The sequence below is a fragment of the Ambystoma mexicanum genome, chromosome 2q (genome assembly GCF_040938575.1).
Source record: "Ambystoma mexicanum isolate Mex_15411 chromosome 2q, UKY_AmexF1_1, whole genome shotgun sequence".
In the NCBI taxonomy this organism is placed as follows: Eukaryota; Metazoa; Chordata; class Amphibia; order Caudata; family Ambystomatidae; genus Ambystoma; species Ambystoma mexicanum.
Window position 1 is genome coordinate 108811619 of NC_090924.1, and position 24929 is coordinate 108836547.

Sequence of the window (24929 nt, forward strand, 5' to 3'; positions counted from 1 at the left end):
CAAGGGAAAGAGAGAAACGGTTATTCAGATTAAAGAGGATCCCGAAGAGAGAGAGTTGCAGGTCTGAAAACGCTTACATCCATAAAGCGACTCAGGTGGAACTTGTTCAGGAGTGAAACCCAGGATCCTCGCAAAGGTCCGCTGTCGAACAAGGTATCACTAAATGTGTGTAGAATAAAGAAGAGGATTAGAGAAGTGTAAAGGATAAGGCAGACTAATGCCTAATAGTAAAGAGCGTTAACTCACGGAGCGCAGCCTCTGTAAGCAGTAGCAACGCACTGCCGTTCCGGATTCATGTTCTGAAGTACAATATCCGGCTGAAGGGGAGGAGCCACAACATCCAAACCTTTCTGAAGAACTGGACTGCAGCATAGGGAAGACGTCACCATCTTGGTAGAAGGTATTGTTATGCTGGAAAGATGACGCCAACGACACCACAAAGACCAACCCCAGGGGCAACCCATTACAGTATGCCCCCTCCGAAGAGAGGCGAAACCAGGTTTACCCGGGGGGGCAACGGTGAAAAGAGCGGATCAAACCCAGGGCATGCACCGCTGAAGCAGGTCCCCATGAACGTTCTGCCGGGGAGTAACCCTTCCAATCCACGAGGTATTGAAGGACCCCCCCGCCAGGACCTGGAGTCACATATACCAGAAACTACATATTCTGGACCAGTGCGAGTCATCACTGGAGGGGGTAACCCCGATGGGGATCGATGGAAGCGGTTCTGAATGTCAGGTTTCAACTGGGACACGTGAAAAGTGGGATGAATATGTCTCCAGGAATAAGGGAGTTGTAGTTTGAATGCGGCAGAACCATGTTTCACTAGAACAGGAAACGGACCAAAGTATTTCGGGGATAGTTTAGATGGTACTTTCTAGGGAGGAACTTGCTAGCCAACCAGACCATGTCTCCAATCTGGATTGGCGGAGCCAGGGTCCGGTGTCTGTCTGCCTGTATCTTATTCCTGGATTGGGCTTCTTGCAGGGCTGTGATAGCTCGTCGATGACCCTGTGGAATGGTGTCCACCAAGCCGTCAATATCTGGATAAGGAGACGATTGGGGTATTGAGTGGGAAAGACCGAAGGATGAAAACCATAGGTACAGAAGAAAGGGCTGGTATGAATGGTTGAGTGCGGTGCATTGTTGTACGCAAATTCCGCCAAGGGTAATTGACCTTTCCAATCATCCTGGGCCACTTACCGCAGATAGCCCTCTAAGGTTTGGTTCAGGCGCTCCATTTGTCCATTCGTTTGCGGGTGGTAGTCCGGACTCAAGGCACGAGAAATCCCCAGTGTGTTGCATAATTGCGTCCAGTATCTAGATGTATATTGTGGTCCACGGTCAGATCTGATGGTTTCTGTTAAACCATGTAGTGAAAATATCCAGTCCAAAAATATCCATGCATAAGAGCTGCCGATGGGACTGACGGCAGAGGGATGAAATGTGCCATCTTCGTTAATGAATCCATCGTGACCATTATGGTGGTGCAGCCTTCGGACATGGGAAGATCCACTATAAAATTTGTGGATATTAGCCAGGGTCTTGTTGGGAGTTGCATTTTTACCAATTCACCTACGGGAGGATTGCTAGGTACTTTGGTCTGAAGACAAGTGGGACAGGAAGTAATATACTCCTGAACATCCTGTCTAATTGTAGGCCACCAAAAATGTCTCTGAATAAGCTCATGTATTTGAGAAACCACGATGACCAGCTGCTCGTGAATCGTGGCAAAGTCTCAGGACTTCTTTTTGGAGATTACACTCGGGAATGAACACTTTCTCGTCCTTGAATAGAAGACCCTTGCTCTTGGACATCCCATGTTTTTGAATCAACTCAGGTTGAAAGGACTCCACCTCCTTGGTAAATGCCTCGACCTTTTGAAGAAAGTTATGTATCACAGGCACAATTACAGCTGTGGGAAACATGGGTTCTGTCTGAAACTGAGTCCTTTGTACGGAATCCCTTCTGGATAAAGTGTCAGCTTTGAGGTTCGTTTTGCCCGAGATGAAAGAGAACACGATGCGGAAGGGAGAAAAGAAATGCGCCCAACGAGCTTGCCGGCTGTTGCAAGTCTGTGCATACTGAAGAGTACAGAGGTTATGGTGATCGGTCCTGACTTCTATTGGGTGTTGGGCCCCCAGAAGCAGATGATGCCATTTCTTAATAGCTAACAGTTCCTTCTATAGAACTGTGTAGTTGATCTCAGCAGGGGATTAGGTCTTAGATAAATAAGCAATGGGTCTTACAATGTTCCGGCCGTCTGGTTGAAGAACAGCCCCCAAGGCCTGGTGGAAAGCATCCGATTCCACTATGAATCTACGTTTTTGGTCCGGCATAGCTAGAATAGGGGCTTTGGTGAGGAGTGTTTTCGGTTCAATAAAAGATTTCTGTGCTTCCGATGACCAACGGAAAGGGATTCCTTTCTTTAGGAGATGTGTCAAAGATTGAGTGAGGGCTGAAAAATGGGGTATAATCACCTGTAAAAATTGGCGAAGCCCAAAAATCTCTGGATGTCCTTGACTGATTTAGGAACGGGCCATTCTGTAATTGCGGAAACCTTCATTGGATCCATGGAAATGCCCTCCTTGGAGTGAATGTAACCCAGATAAGCTACCTGGTTCTTGTGGAACTCACATTTTTCAATCTTGCAAAAGAGATGGTTTCATTGCAGACGATGTAGAACTTCTCTACCAGGATATCATCGAGATAAACAATGACACAGTGTAATGCTATGTCAGCAAATATATGGTCCATGAATCTTTGGAAGACTGCTGGTGCATTAGCTAGGCCAAATGACATGACTCTGTATTGATAATGTCCGAAAGGTGTTCTAAAGGCTGTCTTCCATTCATCCCCTGCTTTGATACGGATCAGATGATAGGCGCCTCGTAAATTGAGCTTGGTGTAAACTTGGGCACCACGGACTGCCTCCAGAATATCGGGTATGAGCGGCATGGGATATTTGTCTGAGATTGTAATCTTATTTAATCCCCTGAAATCAATACATAGACTGAGTTCAGAAGTGTTCTTTTTTGGAATGAAGAACAGACAGGCGGCCGCAGGAGATTTAGATTCCGTAATGAGACCATTCTTTAAATGGGTGTGTAAGTAATCTTTCAGAACTTCTTTCTCTTTGGCTGAAAGGATGTACATTCTTCCGAAGGGGAGAGCACTGTCGGAATTAGGTCAATGGCACAGTCGTCTCTGCGGTGGGGAGTAAGTTCAGAATACTCCGGATGCGAGAATACTAACTGACTGGAATTGTTGATACTCAGTGGGCAGTGCCGATATCTCGTTTATGACAGTACTCTAGGTACTACTGGTGTTTGTATTAGGGTCAAGACCCGATCGTGATGAGTTCTGTCTAAGACACCGGTGAACACACTGTTCAGAACCCAAGAATAGTGTTCCGGCTGACCAGTTAATATAAGGATTGTGGATCCTTATCCAGGGAAGACCAAGAATGATTGGATAGTGAGCTGTCCTGATGATATCTAACTTAAGGGTTTCTTGATGAGAGGATATGATCACCCTCAGTGAATCGGTGTGATCCTTAATGGGACCAGAAATGAGGGGACTACCATCCACACTTTCCATGGGTATAGCCAAGGTTTTAGCGGATCTAGGGATCCCATGACTCTTTGCCCAATTATCGTCTGTGAAATTCCCAGCAGCTCCACTATCAAAGCTGGGATGTTTTCCAGACGTATGTTATTCCAGGAGAGGGAAATCCCCAGGATTATCATAGAGGGGTCTGAGAAGAGAGGACACTATGTAGGGAACTGGGTATTGTATAATGACCCTGCACCGTTGTTCCCTTTACGTCCGGGTACTGGCGGTCCCTGCCTTCCTGGGAGGAGCTATAGGACATTCCTTAACAGTATGAGTGCTGGCCCCACAGTACATACATAAGCCCAATGTTTTCCATCTAGAGTGTTCCTCCGCTGATAGTGGACCGCGGGTGGTACCCAATTGCATTGGTTCCTCTGAAGTCACTGATTTGGAGGGGGTAAAAAAGACCTCAGGATTTGGTCCAAGACTCTGACTCTTCTTTCTCTCTCGATGACTTTCCTGGAGTCTATAGTCCAGTTGCATCACCAAGGCTATGTATTCGGTCAGATTGTGAGGATGTGGAACTCTGGACACGTCTTCTAATTCCTCTGTAAGACCTCGCCTAAATAAGGTAATTAAGGCATCATCAGCCCAAGCAGTGTCTGCACCATCTGCTTGAATCTGGTGATATAAGTCAATATGTCTTGACTGCCTTGTTTTAAGTCCATTAATTGTTCTTGCAAAGCTATCGAAACTTCTTTCCTGCCAAAAATACTCTTCACACTATTACAAAATGCAGGATAGGAATCCAAAATAGGATTGTTACTTGTGACTAAAGGAGTCGCCCAAGCTAATGCGGCCCCAGTCATTTGGGCTATCATATGCCCGACCTTGTCACGGTCAGAGGGGAAGAAAGCTGACTTGAAGGCGAACTGGACCATGCATGACTAAGAATTATTTCACTTGATGGGGGGTTTCCACTGCAGGCGAGCCTGAAGCCCACCGGCGGTGCGCTCCACCCTGCGCATCCGCCTAGCAGGCACCCGATCCTAAGATGGCCGCCGCCATCATCGTTTATCGCGTTGCCAAGCAACACACTCATTTGACCCAGAAGGCCACCGGCAGGCGGAAGCCGGCCCACTCGAGGAAGGCCCTCGAGAGTAAGGCCCCTTCCTGTTTGCCCCTGTCTCCCACTCCATCCAGACGCCTGAGAGGGCAGGAGCCCCTCACTGTGCACCCGATGCACCTCTGCAATCCTGCCGACCTACATCAACACGGTCTGCTGGAGCAGCCGTGCATCATCTGTAGCCCTCCTTCTGCCCACTGCAGGTGAGCCTGAAGCCCACCGGCGGTGCGCTCCACCCCGCGCATCCGCCTAGCAGGCACCCGATCCTAAGATGGCCGCCGCCATCATCGTTTATCGCGTTGCCTAGCAACACATTCATTTGACCCAGAAGGCCACCGGCAGGCGGAAGCCGGCCCACTCGAGGAAGGCCCTCGAGAGTAAGGCCCCTTCCTGTTTGCCCCTGTCTCCCACTCCATCCAGACGCCTGAGAGGGCAGGAGCCCCTCACTGTGCACCCGATGCACCTCTGCAATCCTGCCGACCTACATCAACACGGTCTGCTGGAGCAGCCGTGCATCATCTGTAGCCCTCCTTCTGCCCACTGCAGGTGAGCCTGAAGCCCACCGGCGGTGCGCTCCACCCCGCGCATCCGCCTAGCAGGCACCCGATCCTAAGATGGCCGCCGCCATCATCGTTTATCGCGTTGCCTAGCAACACATTCATTTGACCCAGAAGGCCACCGGCAGGCGGAAGCCGGCCCACTCGAGGAAGGCCCTCGAGAGTAAGGCCCCTTCCTGTTTGCCCCTGTCTCCCACTCCATCCAGACGCCTGAGAGGGCAGGAGCCCCTCACTGTGCACCCGATGCACCTCTGCAATCCTGCCGACCTACATCAACACGGTCTGCTGGAGCAGCCGTGCATCATCTGTAGCCCTCCTTCTGCCCACTGCAGGTGAGCCGCCTAGCAGGCACCCGATCCTAAGATGGCCGCCGCCATCATCGTTTATCGCGTTGCCTAGCAACACATTCATTTGACCCAGAAGGCCACTGGCAGGCGGATGCCGGCCCACTCGAGGAAGGCCCTCGAGAGTAAGGCCCCTTCCTGTTTGCCCCTGTTCGCCTCTGGAGCCGTGGAACCAGTACTCTTTACCTGCATTGTCTGGACTCAACCCGCTGTGAGTAAAGCATACTACCCTTAGTCGCCTACTCTACCCTACGGTCCTCATGGGAATGTCAACTGCTTATTGCTAGCATATACATACAAACTTGGCGAATTCACTCTTGCTAACTTTTGTTACTCATGTGCATGGTGCGATCGCTACTACTCTTATGCGCCATATCGCGCTGCACCCCATTAATGCCGTTGCAACCGTGTCGTGCCCTTTGGTCGTTCATAGACCACAGTAATTGTGTTGTGCCCTTTGGTCGCTCACAGACCACAGTAATTGTGTTGTGCCCTTTGGTCGCTCACAGACCACAGTAATTGTGTTGTGCCCTTTGGTCGCTCATAGACCACAGTAATTATGTTGTGCCCGTTGGTCGCTCATAGACCACAGTAATTATGTTGTGCCCTTTGGTCGCTCATAGACCACAGTAATTGTGTTGTGCCCTTTGGTCGCTCATAGACCACAGTAATTGTGTTGTGCCCTTTGGTCGCTCATAGACCACAGTAATTGTGTTGTGCCCTTTGGTCGCTCATAGACCACAGTAATTATGTTGTGCCCTTTGGTCGCTCATAGACCACAGTAATTGTGTTGTGCCCTTTGGTCGCTTAACACAGCAGACTTAGCAGCTACTCTGCCTGCACTCTTCCCAAAACTAGAACCCTAGCCATCCATCTAGATACAGGACTCTCACACATTATACAATGCTCCTTATACTATCCTATCTAGTATACCTGGCCTCTTCACTCGCCCTATTGGAATGACTCACCATGTCGCCTCTTATAGCAACCACAATACAACAATCCACCATACAATGTAACATAGCCGACAGAAACCTAAGACTTCGAGCAAGACTACCCAGAATCTTTGATCCGCTCATCAAATACGAAACTAACACCATTCGAGCCAAAAAGGAACCCACTCGCAAACCTTTCACCCATAACTACATTAAGCACAACAATTACCAAACAAACAAAGAAACAAATGCCACTCCTAATGCAGCAATAAATACTGTTACACACCCTAACCGCACACCTAAACTTAAAGGAGCCTTAATAAACGCTAGAGCCTTAGTCGCCCATGCCATAGAAATATCTGAAGTCATCTCGACAGAAGACTACGACTTCCTAGCCATTACAGAAACTTGGCTGCATGAGGCATCAGGCCCAGCACTATCCCTAGCTGTGCCCAACAATTATGCTATCCTCAGAACGGATAGGTGCGGAGCTCGAGGTGGCGGACTAGCCATCATCGTCAAAACTAAACTTGGGATGAGACTCACCCCCTCACCAACCATTGAATCTTGTGAGATAATGACTACCAAGACATCAACAGCTAACTCTCAAACTCTTAACCTTCACTTGATATACCGACCTCCAGGTCCTATCAAGAATTTCATAGAAGACTTAACTACCATCCTATCAGAAAACCTCAAAGATACTACTCAATCAATACTACTAGGTGACCTCAATATTGGCTTCAATGATATCAACGACTCACACGCCACAGCAGCATCCAACACCCTAACAGAACTGGGATACACCCAAAGAGTGTTTGAACCCACCCATATCAAAGGGAGAACCCTCAATTGGATTGCGGACCACAACTGCAATATATCACTCTCACCATCTCACCCCAAATCTGGTCAGATCACCATCTTATCTCATTCTCCTTGGACACCGTCACCCCTAAACTGAAACAACCGTGTGCACCACCCGCACTTACCAGAAACAAAAAAAACATGAAACTAGATAAACTACTCCCTGGCATCATGCCCACCTTGGACGCTTTACCTGAGAACCTTAACCCTAACAGCCTAGTGGAAGAATTTAACAACATCATGAACAAAACCCTTGACGACATCGCACCATTCAAGCTCAAACTAAAACTAGTTAATATCTCCTCTCACTATAAAAAAGAAATCATCTTAGCTAAACAAGAGACCTACAATAACAGAATTACACAAGCTAGATCAAGCACAAAAGAACTGTTCGCCATACTCAGAGAACTGGAAAACCCAATAACACCTCAAGATAACTGTCTTAAAGATAAAAAGTGGTGCTCTGAAATCCAGCAAGCTCTCTCTAACAAAGTCCGAAACCTCCAAAAGAAAATAGAACTAAAACGCGAGACCTTAGCATCCAATATATTACCGCCTACTAAGACACTTTCTAACTTCAAACCCACTACGCAATTCCACTTCTCCAAAGTCTCCATACTAGAAGTAGAAAAAGTAATACTTGGCCTAAAACCGTCCAACTGCAAAGGAGACCTATGTCCAGCACAACTCATCAAAGATGCCGCACGAGATCTAGCACCATTTATCACTAAGCTAATTAATGCCTCCTTTACCACAGGCATTATCCCCAATAACTTAAGAGTCTTGGGTGCTCCCACTCTTAAAAAAGGCTACTTTAGACCCCACTATACCCATCAATTACAGACCTATTACTACGGTACCGTTCCTTTTGAAGATACTGGACAAGGTGGCATATATCCAAATCCAGAATTTCCTGGAAGAAAACCAACTATTAGGCTCCCGACAATCTGGCTTCCGCCCTCTTCACGGCACAGAAACTGCACTGATTGACCTCAAAGCCCAAATAGACAAAGTACGAGATTCTGGAAAAACAGCACTCCTCCTGCTACTAGACCTATCGGCCGCTTTTGATTTAGTGGACCATAAAGTCCTATGCAACCACCTAGATTCAGCAGCACACTTCTCCACTGAGGCCATAGCATGGATACAATCCTTCCTCAGTGACCGCACCATGAGGGTTTTCTCACCTACAGCAGCTGCAGACCCCATCCCTATTACCTGCAGTGTGCCACAGGGATCGTGCGTTTCACCAACGCTATATAACGTATTCACTAAGCCCCTGTTTGATGATTTGGACCATCTGGGTATCACGTATACTAACTACGCCGACGATACCCAGATCCTCCTCCCACTCACGGGGGTTTACGAAGAAGATCTAGCACTGGTGAACAAAATATACAGCATCGTTCAGGCATGGATGGCAACCCACGGCCTATGCCTGAACGATGATAAAAGTGAGCTTCTTATCCTAGGCACCGCACCCCTCATCAATAAACTAAGCACAAATTACTCTTCCTTCATCATAGATGGGAACTGCATACAGGTTGCTAAAGAAGTTAAAACATTAGGGATCTACCTTGATTCTACCTTATTTTCCAAACAGGTAAATTCCCTAGCTTCCTCAACAGCCTACACATGTAAGCTCATTAGAGCAGGAAAACAATTCCTATCCCAGCACAGTTGCCTAACACTAGCCAGAGCCCTTATCTCTAAACTAGATTATTGTAACGCACTGTACACAGGAGCCTCTAAATCCATCATCAACAAAATCCAGATACAGCAAAACAAGGCCCTCCGAGCGGCACTGGATATCCCCAGGAGAGAACACATTACAGAAACAAGAAGGAAACACAAATGGCTCTCCACCCATGAGAAAATCAGACTTAAAACTGCATCTCTCACATACAAATCTCTACACAACAAAGCCCCTCAATACCTTAAGGACAGATTCACCAGATCACACCCCACAAGACAAACCAGACTTGCTTACACCAATCGTCTCCAAGTACCTCGCTTTAAACTGACCACCATAGGCGGAGCTAGCTTCCCAGTCAAAGCTGCTCAATTGTGGAACGAATTACCCACTACCGCGAGGCTAGAACATTCTCTTTCCAAATTCAGGCAAATTGTAATTAACTGGCTGACAACAGCTATTGCTAATTGAAATTATGATATTGCTCACGCCTGTTTGCTACACAGCATCTGTACCATATGATTGTAAACTTGCATTGTAAACTTGCATCTGTAACTGGTAATTATCTGTAACATGTAACTGTAACCTGTAATTTATGCTCTAAGCTGTACATATCTTCTTACTTCCTGCGCCCTTATACCCCAGGGTCCGGTGCGCATAATAAATACTAAACAAACAAACAAACAAAACGACCTGAGGGCACAGGACCTGGAGGTACCTCTGAGCTTTGAGCGGATCTGCCCACTTGATGCCTTTAACGCTATGTTTTCCTGCTTGAGTTGTTGTACCTCGGCAGAAAGAGCCTGTACAGCTGCAACTAACTGTTGGATCTGTTGCTCCATGTGTAACTTGCTAATCTATTCCCAACAGGCTGGTACTGTGCGGTCAATCAATACTCTTTTTATTATTCTCTTTGAGGCGTTGCTAACTGTTATTATTATACTCTGATGAATGGTTAACAACCAATATACAATCTTCAATTACTTATAAAGGTATTAGAATGACCTTCACAGTAATCAGCATGTATGCAACAGAATAGAAGTTCACTGACCTGATCTTCAAGTCGGAAGGAAGAATTGAGTAGCTCACCTGATATCCTCTCACTCCGCCTAGACAAACTGGCAGAGAGAGAAAACGCCAGGGAAGCCCTCTTGGGGGAGAAAACCCTGCGAAGCTGGAGAACGATGACAGGTATGTCGGGATTGCTTCAATAGCGAAGGAGCGCTGACTGGAAACAGCAGAAGGATTCAGTGTTGTGTTGGTCTACATCCGGGGGTGACTGAAGAATAGAAAAACATGGTTACGTAAGGAAAAAGGTAGAGGTTGTATTTCTACAGGATGTGGTTTTATACCTGGTTTACAGTTCTCAGGGATTCGTGTGGACAAAAGAAAGAGGCAGGCTTCTTTCACCTTTGCGAGGCTTTGATCTTTGGGAAGACAACTGGAAAATGATTTGATGGAAGAAAAGGTACAGGTAAGCGTGTGTAGGAATGTGGATGCTAGAACCTACCCGTATGCGGAAGTAACCTAGCAAACACTGGTGTGCGGGTTTAGTTGAGGAAACCGCAGTGTATGCTGGACAGTGGCGTCCGAGGGGACACTATCTTGCATGCATGCTCAAGGTAAAGAGAGAAACGTTTATTCAGATTAAAGAGGATCCCGAAGAGAGAGAGTCGCAGGTCTGAAAACGCTTACATCCATAAAGCGACTAAGGGTGGAACTTGTTCAGAAGAGAAACCGATGATCCTCGCAAAGGTCCGCTGTCGAACAAGGTATCACTAAATGTGTGTAGAATAAAGAAGAGGATTAGAGAAGTGTAAAGGATAAGGCAGACTAATGTCTAATAGAAAGGAGCGGTAACTCACGGAGCGTAGCCTCTAAGCAGTAGCAACGCACTGCCGTTCCGGATTCATGTTCTGAAGTACAATATCCGGCTGAAGGGGAGGAGCCACAACATCCAATCCTTTCTGAAGAACTAGACTGCAGCATAGGGAAGACGTCGCCATCTTGGTAGAAGGTATTGTTATGCTGGAAAGATGATGCCAATGATGCCACAAAGACCAACCCCGGGGACCACCCATGACACCAACAAAACAACCACCATTATTGCCCTAGTCATGTCCCGAGTAGACTACGCCAACAGCCTTTACTTAGGCATGCCGGAACGACTTTTAAAAAAACTACAACGCATTCAAAACGCGGCAGCCAGACTGCTTCTGAAACTACCACGGGGAGAACACACCACACCAGCGCTGAAAACACTACACTGGCTACCAAAAAAAACAACAGATAAAATTAAAAACACATTTGCCTGAAACCTTAACCCTACAACAAAAGAAAACTTGGAGGCTCCTCCTTCTCTCACCAAGCCCCGAAAACCTGGAACAACCTTCCAAAGTACATACGTAACACAAGAAACCACCTACTATTCAGGAAACTACTCAAAACCTGGGTTTTCACATTGTAACTAGAAAGACCAGCCACAGGTGCATGCACACAACTATAACATCTATGAACGTAGAGAGAGACCCGGATCCACACCAAGCCATCAATGGGGAAAAATCCTTAGGAAAGTATCCCACAACATACTAAATGGCTAACTGGGAGACAGCTACAATACGACCAAAAACCATATACATAGCAAGACAAAGACTGAAACACTAGGACGAATCATCAAGAGGGCCATGACCATAAACCATAGCCATCCCTAACAGACCTAAAGGACAATAGACAGAGGGAAAGGAAGCACTACACAAGCCCCAACCCAGCGGCTGAGAAACAGAATGTTTCATTTTACACACAGTCCACCTACCACCCAGATAACAAGAGAATAGAGATATTACCAAACCAAGCCCCACACAAGAAGAAAGGTTCAGGCGCACCTATCAACCCAATCAATACTCACTATGATACAGCGGGGTCAGCACAGCACCAACAAAGCGAGTCGGCCCATGAGGAACCAGCATCAAACCAACCCGAAGGGGTAGAACTAACGGAATCAGAAAGTACCTGAATCAGGACACAAACACCACCCTCAATCTTCTGCATACTTAAACCACACAAAGCTAAACAACCATCTCTATCCCAGCAATCCGCATGCACTTTACCACATCAACAACACATAAACATCACCTACAGCACTCGAGGTCTCGCCCGATACGATACTAGCACCAAAGCCCAGCACACGGTGTATACTGAGCTGAAGCTGCCAACAGCACATCACTTCTCCCACTCTCCTGCTTCCCTCCTCCAGACTAACCATACCCATCCTTCCTGTTTACAGATCCGCCAAAGCGCCTGGGGACCAATTCCGTTGGTGACGGTGCGCTACATAAGTACCTTTAACATAACTAATGGAAACGTCCCTGGGTAAGGAATTTATATTAACTTTTCTACAACATGCAGAGGAAAATGGATTGTGTTCTGTCCCGGTGTACGATCAGCTAGCCCTGCATGATTAACCGCAGAGGCACAAAAAGAAATGTTTTTCAAACGTTGATATATCACAGAGTCTGTTTTGGGTAACTTCAAATGAGAGGATTTCTGATTGCGATACATCAATTGTATTAAAAAAAGAAGGAATTATAAAGGATTTTTTTTGCTACAGAAAATGTTTTTAATAATTTATGAGGGAAACAACAAGGATTTTCAATGGTGCTAAATACGTTTTTTGATAAATGTTAAATTTTAGCACTATCTACAGAATGTGAATTTTAGAAATGTTTCACATGATCTTGAAAGGAGATTGCATTAGAGCATTAAGTGATTATGTGACACGTTGTGTGGGCTGTTGTCTTGTCACGTAGCGTTATGTGTTGTGGCCTAACAAAATGTGATTACATTAAAAAAAAGAAAATTGGCTCACATAACAAATATTGGATGATATTGGCGTCAGATAGCTAGCGCCTCATTGTTTTGTTGGCACTGGGCCGTTAGAAAAAAAGTATGTATTTTATTTGAAAATGTGGTTTAATGCACCTGTGGAGGTTACCAGGTGCCACTGGTGCATGCACAGAAATGGGAATTGCACCAGGTGTTAGCTGAGGGTTTGACTGCCCCAATTTTGTGAGTTTTGGGTTAGTACCTCATAGAGTCCCCTAGTAAGGGAGTAGAGTGGTGTTGCAAAAGTAAAATGAGTTATTTATGGTATATTAGCCCTTGAAGAAGGAATAGGATAAATAAGTATATAGCATCCACAAAGGGGTGTCCTATTAGGAAATAATAAAAAGTGTTTTAAGAGTGTGCATCATAGAAAATTGGGAAATGTTTTGCACTATAAAAATGTTGGATGAACGCAACATGGGCGTTAATAGAGGATCTGAGTGGTTGTATCCTCAATGTAGCTTCATGTACAAATGTTGGCCAATGTTTTATCTCCGTTTTTTTCTCCTCTAGAAAACAATGTTAGAAGTTATGTTTTAATAAGTTCAAATATGATACTTCCAGGAGTACCGCTTATTTAATCTATCATATGTGGGTGTGGATTTTGTGTGCAGTGACTCATGTCTGATGAAAGGGTGCATAGGTTTCTGTTGGTGAGGTATGATAATCTCTGTAACAGCGCCACAATGCATAAGGGCTGATGCGCGCTTTAAAAATGCTAATAAATATGATGAAAAGATGTAAATGTTTTTTCCTGATGGTTTTTACTATTGTTGGGATTGTTTGGTTGGTTAGGAATTGGGAGATGATTGCATAGCTGGTCATTTTGGTTTGTGAGGGTGGAAGATGTGTGGATTACATACCCCTTCTGTGCTTGCTGTTCCTGGCATGGGCAGCACCACCCTCCCGTGTGTTAATTGGTTTGGACAATGGCGGTTCATATGTTCCACACAAGCTCTGCATTGACGAGGACCACTTGCATCTTGTTCCAGTGTTGCGTAATTGCTGATCCTTTTCTGCTTCCCTGGTTTCTTGCGTTGTATTGCTTCTGGGTTGTTCCCATTTTTGGGTGTTTGTGCCAGGGTGTGGCAGACCCTGTATCCGGTGGTGGTGGTGGCAGTCTCTGGAGGGAAGGTTGTGAGGCGTGTAAGCTAAATGTTGTGTGACTGGTGTTTTATCTGGGTGTGCATGTTGCTCTCAGTGTCTGTGTTCTTATGTATGAAAGGGAGCTGTTGTTGTGTATGACTGTTTTGTAGGAAGGGAGATGTTATGCTGTGAGTTAGTCCTGTTCTGTCTCGCTGGCCATGAATGCATGCTGATAGAATGTTGGTGTATGTATGATGGACAGCTCATGGGCATGTTGAGAGAGTCTGATGTGGGAGTGTTCTATGAATGTCAGTTAGGGGCACAAGCTGGATGTAAGAGGATGGCCGGTGGGTGTCTTGTTTCACTTGATATGTGCCTAGATACCTACCCATGTATCCTGTAAATACCTGCAAGTAACTGGGTGTGTATATATGTACAATAAAGCTACGTGGACTTACCACTATGGCTCCACAGCTGGTCTGTGTGTGGACAGTGAACTTCACTCCAGGGTATTTACAACACTAACCCCTCTAAAATAATTTGCTAACTCACACACACTCAACATAAGATTCCCCCTTTGAATTAGTGCCTTACATTAACATGCTCTATTAGCCCCCCTCTAAGGAGTTTAACACTCCATTTTCCCATTAACTGTCCTTAATTGGCCCTCCATACCTGTCACAATAAATAGATGAAGATGTTGTTTAAAAACAATTTTCGGCGGCTCCCCATCTGGTGCTTTCAGGAAATGAGGCTCTGGCTTTCATTGGAACTTTCCCGGTGTCCCACATATAAAAGCTCAGCCTCCAAGGAGCATGCACGTTTCGCTCCTGCTGTGTCAGGAATCGGTCCGGGATCAACAGGAGTCAAACCAAATCGGCTCCCTCCCCATCGTCTCAGACACAACAGGAACACTATAGACGGTGTCAGCACTCAGAATCCCTTCGGATTCCTCGTAAAATAGGGTTATTTCAGGGCTACAAGAAGTTGTCAAAACCTCATCCCTCAGTGTTGTTGCATTGGCAGTTGCCATGGAGATTAGGGCAGGCACGTCGAACCGCTCGTCAGCCGCACATTTAGGTCATGTGACCGCAGCTAGATAAACTCTAGCCAACAACCAACTCGTTGCTTCTGATTTTGAAGCCTGCTACGCATCCTGAAATATCCTTGTTTTTGCCAGCTATTTCTGGATTCCTTGCTTTCCTGTCTTGCCTCGTAATTGTTACCCCTGCTTCATCCTCTGACTTGTGATTTCCTCGAAGTTCCGGCCTCCGTGATTGGAATCTCCATTGTTCTTCCTCTTCCCACCTATGCTATTCTCCTTACCTGTTGTCCTCCCGTCCCTTCCATCCTTCCAGCTTACACCCCGGACAATTCCCGTTCCACCCCGCTGCTTCTCGTTGCCAAACTGGACTGCACCCAGGAACTGCCATTTGTCTCATGCTTTTGATCATCAATACCTCCCGTTGCCGAATCGGAACTCCTTCTGGATTGCTTCGTCTTACGTTCTGTCCTGTGAAAGTCCTTCAGTTATCGACCCGGATTGCCTTATGGATTGCTATTGCCACTCGTTTGATCAACGTTGTTTATAAATCCTTCATCGTGGACTGCATAGGATTACCTCCTGTTTCTTGGAAGCTACGTGCCCATTGCTCCTCAACCAGACTGCCAGTATACCACTCCTTTCCTCTTCCCCGGTACGGACTAGAGACTGCTGTGGTACTATCAGGGGCTGAGGTCGGAGCATCTTCGTTTCGTCGGGTATTGTACTTCCGATCTTTAGGCGTACTCGTGCCGGCGGGAATAGTCATACCCTGTACTTGGCGGTCTTACTGGAGCCTGGGTCGTTTCTGGAATACTTGCTGTCAATCCCATGTTAAGAGTGTCTGTCTTTTTCTTGTTTCTGCTTTTCATTTCACGTTATCTGAATATTAAGGATTCTTGTTTCTCGTGTATTGTAACAGCAGTTTTCTGGTCCTTGTGAACTCGGCAAAAGTATTATTGTGTCAACTGGAATACTGTCAATCCCGAGGGATACTACTGCCATGCGGTTTTTGGGTCCATTCTTCCAAACAATTGATCTCTGGTGCTGGTTTCCTTCTATCCAGACACAGGGTTACACTGTAGGGTAGAATTCTTCATCTACACTACAAGGGCAAATTAAGAAGGCAGTCTCAACATAATCAGAAGCCTCTTAACATACCTCCATGGACCCAAACGATGCTCTGGCCCAGATCATGCAAATGGTAACGGATTTACGGGTGGATATGATGGCCGCTCATACAGAAACCCAACAGCGCATCAATGACATACAGGCAGAGATGGTTCCTGCTGCCTCTCCTGTACTTGACCCTATGGCCCCCTCATGTTCAGGAATGGCTGGTTCAGGGCAGGAATCGGGTCCTGTGTTTATGAGAGCTCATTTCCCTTTAGCCCAAGCCGAAAGGTTCATTGGCGATCCTCGTACTTACCGTACCTTCCTGAATCAGTGTCGTTTGCATTTTTTATGTAGACCTTCCTCGTTTCCTGATTCGAAAACCAAGGCGGCTTTTCTCTTGTCTCATCTTGGTGGGACAGCCGCATCATGGGCTAACCCATTACTTGAACAGGGTAGTCCATTATTGTTTGACTGCAATGCTTTGATTGCAGCTATGAGTCGGGTATTTGATACCCGGTACAAGACCCAGGCCACGAATCTCGAACTTTTGAAGTTACATCAGGGTGATTCCCCGTTGTTGGCATATCTGGCCCAGTTTAATCAACTTGTGGCCGAAACAGGATGGCCCGAGGACAAGAAGGCTTCTATTTTTTATCATGGACTATCCGACTCCTTGAAGGATACCTTGTCTACGGTTCCTATCGTACCCACGACCTTTCCTGAGCTCCTAGATATGGTGCTCCAGATTGACTAAAGGAGAGCAGAAAGGAAAGGAGAAAAGAGGGCTCAGACCCCCTTGGCTATGTTACCTCCAACTCCCGTTCAGGCAGGACCAGAACCCATGCAGATTGGAGCTATTCGGGGTCCTTTAACTCCTGAAGAACGAGAACTTCGTAAAAAGAACAATCTGTGTTTCTACTGTGGGTCATCAGAACACCTGCTAAAAACCTGGACTAAGAAACCCAAGAGTCAGGGAAACGCCAAAGCCCGGCAGTAGAGGGAGTCACTCTGTCAAGCTCAACGTTTCTTGACTCCATGACTAAGAGGCCTTTCATTGTTCCTACCCGTTGTTTCCTGTCCTCAGACCAGGAATGGTTCATCGATGCAGTTTTAGATTCCGGAGCCACCGGAAATAATGTTGATGAGGCGTTTGCCAAGAAATTAGGCATCCCAGTAGTTAACAAGGCTCAGCCTGAAATGGTCAATACTGTGGATGGTTCGATTTTGCTTTCTGGTTTAGTTACTAAACAAACTGTCGATTTACTGTTGACCACCTGCCAGGGACATGAAGAGACAATTCATTTCAATTTGATCGCAGCACCACAATATCGATTAATCTTGGGTCTACCTTGGTTGAGACGTCATAATCCGGTGCTTGATTGGAACTCTGGGGAATTGGAGTTTGTGTCCACCTATTGCGAGACCTCATGTTTTTCCTCGATATCTGAATCAAACAATCCTTGTTGGCCATTATTACATGGTGTCTCCATTATCGGGGCCATTGTCGCTAAGCAACTACCCGAAGAATATGCTTCTTTTGGGGATGTCTTTGATGCTAAAGGAGCTGAGATCCTCCCTCCTCATAGACCATATGATTGTCCTATCGATCTGATTCCTGGGGCCAAAATATCTGTTGGTCGCATTTACTCTCTGACACAGATAGAGGAAGCCATTCTAAAAGAGTACATTGATAAGTCCCTTAAAAATTGATTTATCTGTCACGATCACCGGCAGCATCTCCGATGTTTTTTGGACCTAAAAAAGAAGGGGATCTCACACCATGTATAGACTACCGTGCTCTAAATGCCATTACCATCGGAAATCAATATCCACTCCCTTTAATATGTGTTCTCCTTGATCAACTCAGTTCTTCCAAAATCTTCACTAAACTAGATTTACGAGGAGCTTACAATTTAGTCAGAATGAGGGACGGGGACGAGTGGAAAACGGCGTTTAAGACCAAGTATGGTCTTTTTGAGTATTGTGTAATGCCCTTTGGGCTGTGCAATGCCCCGGCTACTTTTCAACATTTCATTAACGACATTTTCAGAGACATGACTGATCGTTTTCTTGTCATTTATCTTGATGATATCCTCATTTATTCTGATTCCTATGACAATCACGTACAACATGTTCGCCAAGTTTTACAACGATTAAGGGAACATTCCTTGTATGCCAAACGAGAAAAATGTATCTTTCACGTGAAATCTGTGGAGTTTCTTGGGTATGACATAACAGACCAGGGAATACAAATGAGCAAGACCAAAGTAAAGGCACTTCTGGATTGGCGGGTTCCTAAAGATCTAAAAGCTTTGCAGTAATTCTTGGGCTTTGCCAATTTCTACAGGCGTTTTGTACATTCATTTTCTGAAATTGTTGCTCCTTTAACATCTTTGACTAGCAGCAAGAAGACTTTTGCCTGGGAGCAGAAAGCTCAAGACGCTTTTGAATCCCTCAAATTAGCTTTCACTACGGCACCAGTACTCCAACATCCTAATCCACTTCAACAATATGTGGTCGAAGCGGATGCTTACGATAAAGCTGTAGGAGCCATTCTATCACAGGCTTCTCATGACTCTACGGCTCTACATCCTGTAGCCTACCATTCCAGGAAACTCTCTGTTCATGAACGGAATTATACCATCACCGAGCGTGAACTGTTGGCCGTTAAGGACGCATTCACCGTCTGGAGGCATCATTTGCTTGGTACCACTCTTCCTGTTCAGGTTTACACTGATCACCGCAATCTGGTTGCTATTCGTTCAGTAAAATGTACCACTGCCAGACTAGCTCGGTGGCATGAGTTCTTTTCCACGTTCAATTTCACAATCACATATCGGCCTGGTTTTTGTAACTCCAAGGCAGATGCCCTATCACGTATTCTGGGAACCGAGGTATCTAACTCCTACTCCAGTTTTGCTCCCGCATCAGGTGATTTGTGGGTGTACGGTCGATCCAACCTTAAGAACTCTCCTAGAGAAACTGGGTAGAACAAAATCCACAGATCATTAAGGATGAGAGTATCACAGTCATGAATTTGCTACCCTACCTTCATGAGAAAATATATCTTCCCAATGAGTCAACCCGTTCCATGGCATTAAACTGGTGCCATGATTCTAAGTTTACTGCACACCCTGGGATTCGAAAAACCGTGGAACTAATGGAGAGGTGGTCTTGGTGGCCTACCATGAAGTCTGACACTGTTCAATACTTCAAGACATGTGCCGTTTGTGCTCAAGGCAAGTCTTCCCATGTGAAACCTATGGGATTGCTGAATCCTTTGCCGGTCCCCAGATTGCCATGGACTATGATATCATTGTACATTTACCACCAATCAATGGCCAAAACACCATCTGGGTTATTGTTGACTATTTAACGAAATCAGCCTTGTTTATACCCTGTTCGGGTTTGCCTTCTGCCTCAGTCCTGGCTGACTTGTTTATTACTCATGTGTTCCGACGCTTTGGTCTTCCTAGTGTCATTGTCACGGAACGGGGGTCCCAGTTTACCTCGCGTTTCTGGAGGGCTATCACATCGTCCTTGGGCATAGAAGGCAGATATTCCAGCGCCTATCACCCTCAGACTGATAGGCAAACGGAGAGAATCAACGCAACTCTGGAACAATACCTCTGTTGTCTTCTACTCCATTACCATGGTTCTTGGTTATCTTTTTTGGCTATGGCTGAATTTGCATATAATAATTCCTTGCATACTGCCACAGGGGTCACCCTGTTCTTTGCCCTTTATGGACATCATCCACATACTTTGCCATTGCCTTTGTCCTCTGGATCCAGTAATCCAGCAGCTAATTCTTGTGTCCAGTCACTTACGACTTTGCATACCCGAGTAAGACAACACCTGCTGGAGGCCCAACGGCATAGCAAACAACATGCGGATGCTCATCGTTCGGCATCTCCAGATTACTCCCCAGGCATGCAGGTCTGGTTATCCACACGGAATCTACGCTTACCTGGTCGTAGCTCTCTTCTACCACATTTCTCTGGTCCTTTTCACAGTGTCCGAACTGATTAACCCGGTGGCGGTTCAGTTACAGCTGAGGTCGGAGCGTCCTCGTTTCGTCGGGTATTGTACTTCCGATCCTTAGGCGTACTCGTGCCGGCGGGAATAGTCCTACCCTGTACTTGGCGGTCTTACTGGAGCCTGGGTTGTTTCTGGAATACTTGCTGTCAATCCCATGGTAAGAGTGTCTGTCTTTTTCTTGTTTCTGCTTTTCATTTCACGTTATCTGAATATTAAGGATTCTTGTTTCTTGTGTATTGTAACAGCAGTTTTCTGGTCCTTGTGAACTCGGCAAAAGTATTATTGTGTCAACTGGAATACTGTCAATCCCGAGGGAGTCTACTGCCATGCGGTTTTTGGGTCCATTCATCCAAACAATTGATCCCTGGTGCTGGTTTCCTTCTATGCAGACACAGGGTTACATTGTAGGGTAGAATTCTTCGTCTACACTACGAGGGCAAATTAAGAAGGCAGTCTCAACATGCTGAAGCGAGTGACTTCCCGATCAAAATATCGGACAAGATGACGTGGATACTGCATGCATGGGAGGGAACGCAACATGCTCAAATTCAGGTGAAAGAAGATTTGGGGCATTCGTAAGGTCCGTTTCTCGGACGGGACCTAGACACTCCCCTATAATAGCAGAATATGAAATGATGGTTTTACTGGGTGCTCTTGCTGCTGGCGCTTAGCTGTAGCAGTGGTTTGCACGGTTTAATTGTCCAATTAATGAATGTGGACAAGTAGGTGCATATTGCTGCTGGCTTACTGTACTATGTTGTTTCTGCGCTGTTTTTAATTGCCTAGTTAATGACCATGGGCAAGAATAAGCATCTCCCAAGTCCTACCGCTTCCTGAGAAGGTATTTCTGTCACAAACACCACCGTCAACCTTTGGTCTTGGGCATTTTAGGATCACAGAGCACTGAGAGCAGGCTGGGCGCTTTCCCCGAGTTGGTGCACGAACATTGTCAACTTAAGCGCCATGTTGCTTACACATAACTACCACCAACTAAAACCTTGTATAGTTGCTTTACACGCTATTACACATTTAAATACCCATAAGAATGTATTCTAAATGTGTACTCTGTCACGTTCACAAATAAGAATCCCATAAAAGACCCATTGAACGGATATATGTTGCATACATGCTGGCATTTTGCAGCACACGGGAGGGAGATTTTCTTAGTGAAAGTGGGAGAATGTATGCAACATATAGCCATTCATTGGGTGTTTTAAGGGATTCCTATCTGTGAATGCAACAAATGTTCCCATTTGGTCACATTAATGTCAAAATTATTAAGTACAAATTGGCAAATATGTGTTAAGGCAAATGGGAGTCTCCCGCCTATATCGTGAGGGTTAGCATATTTGATATTGTGCCCTGTTATGTTTTACAGCTAAAATATTTTTGTGAACAGCCATTAATACGTTTTGGAATAGTCCGTTTTCACACATCATCTTTAACAAAGTAATTCTTGTTTTTTTCACTGCATCTTCTTCCAGATTCCACCAGTAGCTGCTTTTTCTCCCCTACCTTTCTTTTTAAAGCCCCAATTAGTCCCCCTCTGCATCACATTTGGTTTTCATTATTTCATCAAAATGTTTCCTGTGTCTTCATTGGTTTCTTGGCTGCAGGTATGAAAAAGGCAAGTTGAAACTTCATAATGTGACTACCAATACAACAAACATTTTGCCTGAGCTGTACACTGGGGTGACTCCCCTTAAGCATCCGTCCCATTGGATTTTTGCTTTCCCTCCCTCCCCATGCAGCTACCCACAACTCAGTCGAACTGCACACATAAAAGTGTGCATGGGTACATACCCTTGAGAGTGCGCTTTGACCACTATAATTTATAAATAGTGGCAAGCTGCGTCACCAATTCCACAAGGTCTACCCATAAAGACCTTGAATGAATAGGACAGAAAATGGATTGGTATTTACGAATCACACTCTACCTGGACATCCTGGATTGGTTCCCCAACCCGTGGACATTTTCAGGATTGCATCTAATGTAAATAAATAAAGATGGTTTAGGCATTTCGATTTGGGGAACCAATCCATGATGCCCAGCACAACGCACCAGCCATGACAGGTCTCTCGGGTCTCAACCCTTTATCATCAGGTACATCAGAAAATTGTTTCAAGATATTTTCACATTAACTTCCAAACCTGGTCACCATACCAAGTGTTCATTTCAGGTCAAAACACGAGTCGGGTGACTTTATGGGAATAAATTCACCTACAGAGGAATAATCTTATGATATTGTTTTACTTTAATTCTAAAAGACTGTATACCTAACACTTTAAGGAGGTAGAGCGCGATTTGCCAATACCAATCCATTCTCTGTCCTAGCTGCAGGCAAAGGGTGTTCAACCCATAGCGAGTTGCCAATAACAAGAGAAATCAGTAGACCATCTATACTTTAGAGAGTTACTGTAGAGGCAAGCGATGCTGTAAATGAGTGGTGGCCATTGTGTAGCATTCATATGTATGTGAGAAAAAAGGAAACACCTACGCATAGGGGTGTCAGATGTACCCTCCTCCCCCAAATATCAAATAGATGAACAGAAAAAGAAAATACATTGAAATTGGAAAAGCATGACTGCCTTGAAATCCTTTACTTCACGTATTTCTCTTCTACTTTCATTGATACCCTCGATCAGCAATTAACTTCACAAGGAATTGCAAAGGCTCAAATTCCCCATCCTTTCAAATGCAGAGAATTGTCGGAATCAAAGAAAAGCACATTAAAGAGTGCCATGATTTGAGTTATTGCCTAAAAGAAGAAATAAAAAATTTAATTTAGCATACTCCAAGTATTTGTGAACCAAGTCTGTACCCAAAACCATTAATTTATTGTGAACTTGCTATGTTCCTGCCTGATTTGTCCCGATTTCTGAGTGAAGCGTCTCTTGGTGCTCGATTAACTTTCTCCAAGACTTCCACCCATTGTGGCTTTAACTAGTTGCATCTTCTCGCTAATAAAATTAGGTGGGTGTTCTGGAGAGGCAATACGTTCTTAACTGCAGAGATCTTGTACCTAAAATGCTGCAGTCATTTTGTGTTTGTTCTTTAAAAGACATGCACCTGTTTCAGTTTCTTAAATGTAAATATCAACCATAGGGAGTCCCAGCTTGCAGACAGCAACATATACAGGAAATAAGAGGGTATGCAGGGACAGAACCCATGACCAAAGTGATCTTTACTGGGGGAGCAAAAAGTAAATATTACACCTTAGCAAGAAGGCCTTTGCTAATATGAGCCAGGCACTATCCTCCAGAAGGGTCAGAAGTCTCCCCCCAGCCCCATAAGCATTGCTAATGTGCAAAAAATTATGCATTACAGCTGAACTGGTGCAGCGCTCATAGCAGTGGAAAAATCCTGAAAAAAAGTAAACTAAGCCATGGGTAAATTTTGTAGAGGCATGGTTTCTCCCACATACGCCACGGCCGGATACATGTAGATAACCTATTACTTAGAGGGTCAGGTGCACCTATCTGAGGTAAGGCATGGACTAATTGTGGGGGCATTGGAGCAGCAACAACATTAAAGCCAGAGAGGGACAGCCAGTTGGAGCATTTATCCCCCATTTGGCGATGGTTTGAAAGCAATCAGCCTGATCAGTAGAACAGTCATTGTGTGGAACTGGGAAGGAGTTGCCCCACCCACGAAAGTGGGCCTCTGTATGCTGAACAACTAGGGTGCCTTATGGCAGAGGCCTTTCAAACTGGCAGGCCCAAAAGATGCCAGGTGGTGGGGTGTTTGAACGATTATGGTTTAATAGAACATAAAAGCATTTGTGGTGGGCAGAAAATATTTTACTAAAGGGGGGTGGGACCAGGGCTCAGCATAAAAAGGCTTGAAGACCACTGCCTTAAGGGATTAAAGTGACCTCCCACTTTCAAATAGCAAAGCAATTAACAACACTCCTTTCACGCCAGGTCAGAAAACTCCCGCTACCTCGCCAGTCCTCTGATACACAAGGCTGCTGAAAAATCCAGACAAGCAAGAAAATAGCTCCAAGCTCGACGTCATCTCACCAGAATGAACTGGTCCCATCATTAGAGAAAAAAAGTAAACAACCATCATAAACAATGATCAAAAACTATATTTTCTAAATTAATGACAGGGATCACTATCCCTAGCAAGCATTCAGTAAAGTTTACAGGCAAACGTACCTTCAATTAACTGCTGAGGTCAAGTGGTTGTAAAAACACTGCATTGAAGGGGCAATAAAATCCCTCCGGAAACCTCATCAACCTATATAGAGAATGTGACATAAGTATAACAAGAACATGCAGTAATCGAGTCCCTGAAACTTACATTTGTATATTTTAAATCATGCAGCAATTTCCTCAAAGTGTTGAACAAACTAAACGTAGATGGAGTAGAGCACGAGTCCTATGAGGGGGAGGGGATTAGAACACAGTCCCCTGCGTATAAAGGCTGGCACAACTAGCCCTACTGTGAACTGAAAAGACAATGGAAAACAGGGGTACACAAGCCATCTATGTGTTCTTTAAAATAAATGGTGTAAAAAAACTCCTTTAACGCAAATTCAGTTGCTGGACAACTAATGGATGCCACTTTTTTTTGTTGGCTGGTGTTCAATGGCTTAAGTGAAAACAATGCTCAGGTTGGAAGCTTTGTTAAGAGAAATAAATAGATGCTGGGCATCTGTCCACTGTTGGTTAGAGGAGTCTTT

General features: G+C 45.3%; 1 long non-coding RNA gene across 1 annotated transcript in view; it reads right to left on the bottom strand.

The window, feature by feature from the left end:
• The window catches only part of LOC138569201 (uncharacterized), a 65202-nt gene extending 40481 nt beyond the window's left edge, over nt 1-24721 (bottom strand). The window contains exon 1 of the long non-coding RNA XR_011303175.1: nt 24403-24721. This is a non-coding gene — a long non-coding RNA (uncharacterized lncRNA). The remainder of the gene's footprint in view (nt 1-24402) is intronic.
• Nucleotides 24722-24929: the final 208 nt, after the last annotated feature.